The sequence below is a fragment of the Pituophis catenifer genome, unplaced genomic scaffold, assembly GCF_029215685.1.
Source record: "Pituophis catenifer annectens isolate HBS135680 unplaced genomic scaffold, rPitCat1.0.hap2 SCAF_5, whole genome shotgun sequence".
NCBI classification, from domain to species: Eukaryota; Metazoa; Chordata; class Lepidosauria; order Squamata; family Colubridae; genus Pituophis; species Pituophis catenifer.
In genome coordinates this window covers 10,431,205-10,438,704 of record NW_027256885.1, presented here as the reverse complement: position 1 = coordinate 10,438,704, position 7,500 = coordinate 10,431,205, and the positions used below count along the sequence as shown (strand labels likewise).

General features: G+C 49.7%; 1 pseudogene; it reads left to right on the top strand.

Annotated features, from left to right (window-relative positions):
* The window catches only part of LOC139317569 (golgin subfamily A member 6-like protein 24), a 13,634-nt pseudogene that overhangs the window by 1,783 nt on the left and 4,351 nt on the right, over positions 1-7,500 (top strand).

The window sequence follows — 7,500 nt, the reverse complement described above, 5'->3', positions numbered from 1 at the left end:
GAAGCAGAAGAAGCAGCAGCAGCAGCAGCAGAAGCAGAAGCAGAAGCAGAAGGAGAAGAAGAAGCAGAAGCAGAAACAGAAGCAGAAGTAGAAGAAGCAGAAGCAGCAGAATCAGGAGGAAGACAAGGAGTAGGAGCAGGAGCAGGAGTAGCAGCAGAAGAAGCAGAAGTTGAAGTAGCAGAAGGAGCAGAAGCAGCAGAAGCACCATCAAAAAAAGCAGGAGAAGCAGCTGATGCAGAAGGAGAAGCAGAAGAAGCAGCAGCAGCAGAAGCAGAAGCAGAAGCAGAAGCAGAAGAAGCAGAAGCAGAAGCAGAAGAAGCAGCAGCAGAAGCAAAAGCCGTAGAAGCAGAACCAGCAGAAGCAGCAGAGAAGAAGCAGCTGCAGCAGCAGCAGAAGTAGAAACAGAAGAAGAAACAGCAGCAGAAGAAGCTGCAGAAACAGCAGCAGAAGCAAAAGCAGCAGAAGCAGAAGCAGAAGCAGCAGCAGCAGCAGAACCAGGAGGAAGACAAGGAGTAGGAGCAGGAGCAGAAGAAGCAGCAGAAGTTGAAGTAGCAGAAGTAGCAGAAGTAGCAGAAGTAGCAGAAACAGCAGAAGCAGCATCAAAAAAAGTAGGAGAAGCAGCAGAAGCAGCAGCAGAAGAAGAAGCTGCAGAAGAAGCATATGCTGTAGCACAACCAGCAGAAGCAGAAGCAGCAGCAGCAGCAGAAGAAGCAGCAGCAGAAGCAAAAGCCGTAGAAGCAGAACCAGCAGAAGCAGCAGAGAAGAAGCAGCTGCAGCAGCAGCAGCAGAAGTAGAAACAGAAGAAGAAAGAGCAGCAGAAGAAGCTGCAGAAGCAGCAGCAGAAGCAAAAGCAGAAGAAGCAGAAGCAGAAGCAGAAGAAGCAGAAGAAGTTGAAGTAGCAGAAGGAGCAGAAGCAGCATCAAAAAAAGCAGGAGAAGCAGCTGATGCAGAAGGAGAAGCAGAAGAAGCAGCAGCAGCAGCAGCAGTAGAAGCAGAAGAAGCAGAAGCAGAAGCAGAAGCAGAAGCAGAAGAAGCAGAAGCAGAAGCAGAAGGAGAAGAAGAAGCAGAAGCAGAAGCCGAAGCCGAAGCAGAAGTAGAAGAAGTAGAAGCAGCAGAACCAGGAGGAAGACAAGGAGTAGGAGCAGGAGCAGAAGCAGAAGCAGAAGCAGAAGCAGAAGAAGCAGAAGCAGAAGCAGAAGTTGAAGTAGCAGAAGGAGCAGAAGCAGCAGAAGCACCATCAAAAAAAGCAGGAGAAGCAGCTGATGCAGAAGGAGAAGCAGAAGAAGCAGCAGCAGCAGCAGCAGCAGAAGCAGAAGCAGAAGCAGAAGCAGAAGCAGAAGCAGAAGAAGCAGCAGCAGAAGCAAAAGCCGTAGAAGCAGAACCAGCAGAAGCAGCAGAGAAGAAGCAGCTGCAGCAGCAGCAGAAGTAGAAACAGAAGAAGAAACAGCAGCAGAAGAAGCTGCAGAAACAGCAGCAGAAGCAAAAGCAGCAGAAGCAGAAGCAGAAGCAGCAGCAGCAGCAGAACCAGGAGGAAGACAAGGAGTAGGAGCAGGAGCAGAAGAAGCAGCAGAAGTTGAAGTAGCAGAAGTAGCAGAAGTAGCAGAAGTAGCAGAAACAGCAGAAGCAGCATCAAAAAAAGTAGGAGAAGCAGCAGAAGCAGCAGCAGAAGAAGAAGCTGCAGAAGAAGCATATGCTGTAGCACAACCAGCAGAAGCAGAAGCAGCAGCAGCAGCAGAAGAAGCAGCAGCAGAAGCAAAAGCCGTAGAAGCAGAACCAGCAGAAGCAGCAGAGAAGAAGCAGCTGCAGCAGCAGCAGCAGAAGTAGAAACAGAAGAAGAAAGAGCAGCAGAAGAAGCTGCAGAAGCAGCAGCAGAAGCAAAAGCAGAAGAAGCAGAAGCAGAAGCAGAAGAAGCAGAAGAAGTTGAAGTAGCAGAAGGAGCAGAAGCAGCATCAAAAAAAGCAGGAGAAGCAGCTGATGCAGAAGGAGAAGCAGAAGAAGCAGCAGCAGCAGCAGCAGTAGAAGCAGAAGAAGCAGAAGCAGAAGCAGAAGAAGCAGAAGCAGAAGCAGAAGCAGAAGGAGAAGAAGAAGCAGAAGCAGAAGCAGAAGCAGAAGCAGAAGCCGAAGCAGAAGTAGAAGAAGTAGAAGCAGCAGAACCAGGAGGAAGACAAGGAGTAGGAGCAGGAACAGAAGTAGCTGCAGAAGCAGCAGAAGCAGAAGCAGAAGAAGCAGAAGAAGTTGAAGTAGCAGAAGGAGCAGAAGCAGCAGAAGCACCATCAAAAAAAGCAGGAGAAGCAGCTGATGCAGAAGGAGAAGCAGAAGAAGCAGCAGCAGCAGCAGCAGCAGAAGCAGAAGCAGAAGCAGAAGCAGAAGAAGCAGAAGCAGAAGCAGAAGAAGCAGCAGCAGAAGCAAAAGCCGTAGAAGCAGAACCAGCAGAAGCAGCAGAGAAGAAGCAGCTGCAGCAGCAGCAGAAGTAGAAACAGAAGAAGAAACAGCAGCAGAAGAAGCTGCAGAAACAGCAGCAGAAGCAAAAGCAGCAGAAGCAGAAGCAGAAGCAGCAGCAGCAGCAGAACCAGGAGGAAGACAAGGAGTAGGAGCAGGAGCAGAAGAAGCAGCAGAAGTTGAAGTAGCAGAAGTAGCAGAAGTAGCAGAAACAGCAGAAGCAGCATCAAAAAAAGTAGGAGAAGCAGCAGAAGCAGCAGCAGAAGAAGAAGCTGCAGAAGAAGCATATGCTGTAGCACAACCAGCAGAAGCAGAAGCAGCAGCAGCAGCAGAAGAAGCAGCAGCAGAAGCAAAAGCCGTAGAAGCAGAACCAGCAGAAGCAGCAGAGAAGAAGCAGCTGCAGCAGCAGCAGCAGAAGTAGAAACAGAAGAAGAAAGAGCAGCAGAAGAAGCTGCAGAAGCAGCAGCAGAAGCAAAAGCAGAAGAAGCAGAAGCAGAAGCAGAAGAAGCAGAAGAAGTTGAAGTAGCAGAAGGAGCAGAAGCAGCATCAAAAAAAGCAGGAGAAGCAGCTGATGCAGAAGGAGAAGCAGAAGAAGCAGCAGCAGCAGCAGCAGCAGTAGAAGCAGAAGAAGCAGAAGCAGAAGCAGAAGCAGAAGAAGCAGAAGCAGAAGCAGAAGGAGAAGAAGAAGAAGAAGCAGAAGCAGAAGCAGAAGCAGAAGCAGAAGCAGAAGCAGAAGCAGAAGCAGAAGTAGAAGAAGCAGAAGCAGCAGAACCAGGAGGAAGACAAGGAGTAGGAGCAGGAGCAGAAGTAGCAGCAGAAGCAGCAGAAGTTGAAGTAGCAGAAGGAGCAGAAGCAGCATCAAAAAAAGCAGGAGAAGCAGCTGATGCAGAAGGAGAAGCAGAAGAAGCAGCAGCAGCAGCAGCAGCAGAAGCAGAAGAAGCAGAAGCAGAAGCAGAAGCAGAAGCAGAAGCAGAAGCAGAAGCAGAAGAAGCAGAAGCAGAAGCAGAAGCAGAAGCAGAAGAAGAAGCAGAAGCAGAAGCAGAAGCAGAAGCAGAAGCAGCAGCAGAAGCAGAAGCAGCAGAACCAGGAGGAAGACAAGGAGTAGGAGCAGGAGCAGAAGAAGCAGCAGAAGTTGAAGTAGCAGAAGTAGCAGCAGCAGCAGAAGTAGCAGAAACAGCAGAAGCAGCATCAAAAAAAGTAGGAGAAGCAGCAGAAGCAGCAGCAGAAGAAGAAGCTGCAGAAGAAGCATATGCTGTAGCACAACCAGCAGAAGCAGAAGCAGCAGCAGAAGAAGAAGAAGCAGCAGCAGCAGCAGAAAAAGATGGAGCAGCAGCAGCAGTAGAAGCAGAAGAAGCAGAAGCAGAAGCAGAAGAAGCAGAAGCAGAAGCAGAAGGAGAAGAAGAAGCAGAAGCAGAAGCAGAAGCAGAAGCAGAAGCCGAAGCAGAAGTAGAAGAAGTAGAAGCAGCAGAACCAGGAGGAAGACAAGGAGTAGGAGCAGGAACAGAAGTAGCTGCAGAAGCAGCAGAAGCAGAAGCAGAAGAAGCAGAAGAAGTTGAAGTAGCAGAAGGAGCAGAAGCAGCAGAAGCACCATCAAAAAAAGCAGGAGAAGCAGCTGATGCAGAAGGAGAAGCAGAAGAAGCAGCAGCAGCAGCAGCAGCAGAAGCAGAAGCAGAAGCAGAAGAAGCAGAAGCAGAAGCAGAAGAAGCAGCAGCAGAAGCAAAAGCCGTAGAAGCAGAACCAGCAGAAGCAGCAGAGAAGAAGCAGCTGCAGCAGCAGCAGAAGTAGAAACAGAAGAAGAAACAGCAGCAGAAGAAGCTGCAGAAACAGCAGCAGAAGCAAAAGCAGCAGAAGCAGAAGCAGAAGCAGCAGCAGCAGCAGAACCAGGAGGAAGACAAGGAGTAGGAGCAGGAGCAGAAGAAGCAGCAGAAGTTGAAGTAGCAGAAGTAGCAGAAGTAGCAGAAACAGCAGAAGCAGCATCAAAAAAAGTAGGAGAAGCAGCAGAAGCAGCAGCAGAAGAAGAAGCTGCAGAAGAAGCATATGCTGTAGCACAACCAGCAGAAGCAGAAGCAGCAGCAGCAGCAGAAGAAGCAGCAGCAGAAGCAAAAGCCGTAGAAGCAGAACCAGCAGAAGCAGCAGAGAAGAAGCAGCTGCAGCAGCAGCAGCAGAAGTAGAAACAGAAGAAGAAAGAGCAGCAGAAGAAGCTGCAGAAGCAGCAGCAGAAGCAAAAGCAGAAGAAGCAGCAGCAGCAGCAGCAGTAGAAGCAGAAGAAGCAGAAGCAGAAGCAGAAGCAGAAGAAGCAGAAGCAGAAGCAGAAGGAGAAGAAGAAGCAGAAGCAGAAGCCGAAGCCGAAGCAGAAGTAGAAGAAGTAGAAGCAGCAGAACCAGGAGGAAGACAAGGAGTAGGAGCAGGAGCAGAAGCAGAAGCAGAAGCAGAAGCAGAAGAAGCAGAAGCAGAAGCAGAAGTTGAAGTAGCAGAAGGAGCAGAAGCAGCAGAAGCACCATCAAAAAAAGCAGGAGAAGCAGCTGATGCAGAATGAGAAGCAGAAGAAGCAGCAGCAGCAGCAGCAGCAGAAGCAGAAGCAGAAGCAGAAGCAGAAGCAGAAGCAGAAGCAGAAGAAGCAGCAGCAGAAGCAAAAGCCGTAGAAGCAGAACCAGCAGAAGCAGCAGAGAAGAAGCAGCTGCAGCAGCAGCAGAAGTAGAAACAGAAGAAGAAACAGCAGCAGAAGAAGCTGCAGAAACAGCAGCAGAAGCAAAAGCAGCAGAAGCAGAAGCAGAAGCAGCAGCAGCAGCAGAACCAGGAGGAAGACAAGGAGTAGGAGCAGGAGCAGAAGAAGCAGCAGAAGTTGAAGTAGCAGAAGTAGCAGAAGTAGCAGAAACAGCAGAAGCAGCATCAAAAAAAGTAGGAGAAGCAGCAGAAGCAGCAGCAGAAGAAGAAGCTGCAGAAGAAGCATATGCTGTAGCACAACCAGCAGAAGCAGAAGCAGCAGCAGCAGCAGAAGAAGCAGCAGCAGAAGCAAAAGCCGTAGAAGCAGAACCAGCAGAAGCAGCAGAGAAGAAGCAGCTGCAGCAGCAGCAGCAGAAGTAGAAACAGAAGAAGAAAGAGCAGCAGAAGAAGCTGCAGAAGCAGCAGCAGAAGCAAAAGCAGAAGAAGCAGAAGCAGAAGCAGAAGAAGCAGAAGAAGTTGAAGTAGCAGAAGGAGCAGAAGCAGCATCAAAAAAAGCAGGAGAAGCAGCTGATGCAGAAGGAGAAGCAGAAGAAGCAGCAGCAGCAGCAGCAGCAGTAGAAGCAGAAGAAGCAGAAGCAGAAGCAGAAGCAGAAGAAGCAGAAGCAGAAGCAGAAGGAGAAGAAGAAGAAGAAGCAGAAGCAGAAGCAGAAGCAGAAGCAGAAGCAGAAGCAGAAGCAGAAGCAGAAGAAGCAGAAGCAGCAGAACCAGGAGGAAGACAAGGAGTAGGAGCAGGAGCAGAAGTAGCAGCAGAAGCAGCAGAAGTTGAAGTAGCAGAAGGAGCAGAAGCAGCATCAAAAAAAGCAGGAGAAGCAGCTGATGCAGAAGGAGAAGCAGAAGCAGCAGCAGCAGCAGCAGCAGCAGAAGCAGAAGAAGCAGAAGCAGAAGCAGAAGCAGAAGCAGAAGCAGAAGCAGAAGCAGAAGAAGCAGAAGCAGAAGCAGAAGCAGAAGCAGAAGCAGAAGAAGAAGCAGAAGCAGAAGCAGAAGCAGAAGCAGAAGCAGCAGCAGAAGCAGAAGCAGCAGAACCAGGAGGAAGACAAGGAGTAGGAGCAGGAGCAGAAGAAGCAGCAGAAGTTGAAGTAGCAGAAGTAGCAGCAGCAGCAGAAGTAGCAGAAACAGCAGAAGCAGCATCAAAAAAAGTAGGAGAAGCAGCAGAAGCAGCAGCAGAAGAAGAAGCTGCAGAAGAAGCATATGCTGTAGCACAACCAGCAGAAGCAGAAGCAGCAGCAGAAGAAGAAGAAGCAGCAGCAGCAGCAGAAAAAGATGGAGCAGCAGCAGCAGTAGAAGCAGAAGAAGCAGAAGCAGAAGCAGAAGAAGCAGAAGCAGAAGCAGAAGGAGAAGAAGAAGCAGAAGCAGAAGCAGAAGCAGAAGCAGAAGCCGAAGCAGAAGTAGAAGAAGTAGAAGCAGCAGAACCAGGAGGAAGACAAGGAGTAGGAGCAGGAACAGAAGTAGCTGCAGAAGCAGCAGAAGCAGAAGCAGAAGAAGCAGAAGAAGTTGAAGTAGCAGAAGGAGCAGAAGCAGCAGAAGCACCATCAAAAAAAGCAGGAGAAGCAGCTGATGCAGAAGGAGAAGCAGAAGAAGCAGCAGCAGCAGCAGCAGCAGAAGCAGAAGCAGAAGCAGAAGAAGCAGAAGCAGAAGCAGAAGAAGCAGCAGCAGAAGCAAAAGCCGTAGAAGCAGAACCAGCAGAAGCAGCAGAGAAGAAGCAGCTGCAGCAGCAGCAGAAGTAGAAACAGAAGAAGAAACAGCAGCAGAAGAAGCTGCAGAAACAGCAGCAGAAGCAAAAGCAGCAGAAGCAGAAGCAGAAGCAGCAGCAGCAGCAGAACCAGGAGGAAGACAAGGAGTAGGAGCAGGAGCAGAAGAAGCAGCAGAAGTTGAAGTAGCAGAAGTAGCAGAAGTAGCAGAAACAGCAGAAGCAGCATCAAAAAAAGTAGGAGAAGCAGCAGAAGCAGCAGCAGAAGAAGAAGCTGCAGAAGAAGCATATGCTGTAGCACAACCAGCAGAAGCAGAAGCAGCAGCAGCAGCAGAAGAAGCAGCAGCAGAAGCAAAAGCCGTAGAAGCAGAACCAGCAGAAGCAGCAGAGAAGAAGCAGCTGCAGCAGCAGCAGCAGAAGTAGAAACAGAAGAAGAAAGAGCAGCAGAAGAAGCTGCAGAAGCAGCAGCAGAAGCAAAAGCAGAAGAAGCAGAAGCAGAAGCAGAAGAAGCAGAAGAAGTTGAAGTAGCAGAAGGAGCAGAAGCAGCATCAAAAAAAGCAGGAGAAGCAGCTGATGCAGAAGGAGAAGCAGAAGAAGCAGCAGCAGCAGCAGCAGTAGAAGCAGAAGAAGCAGAAGCAGAAGCAGAAGCA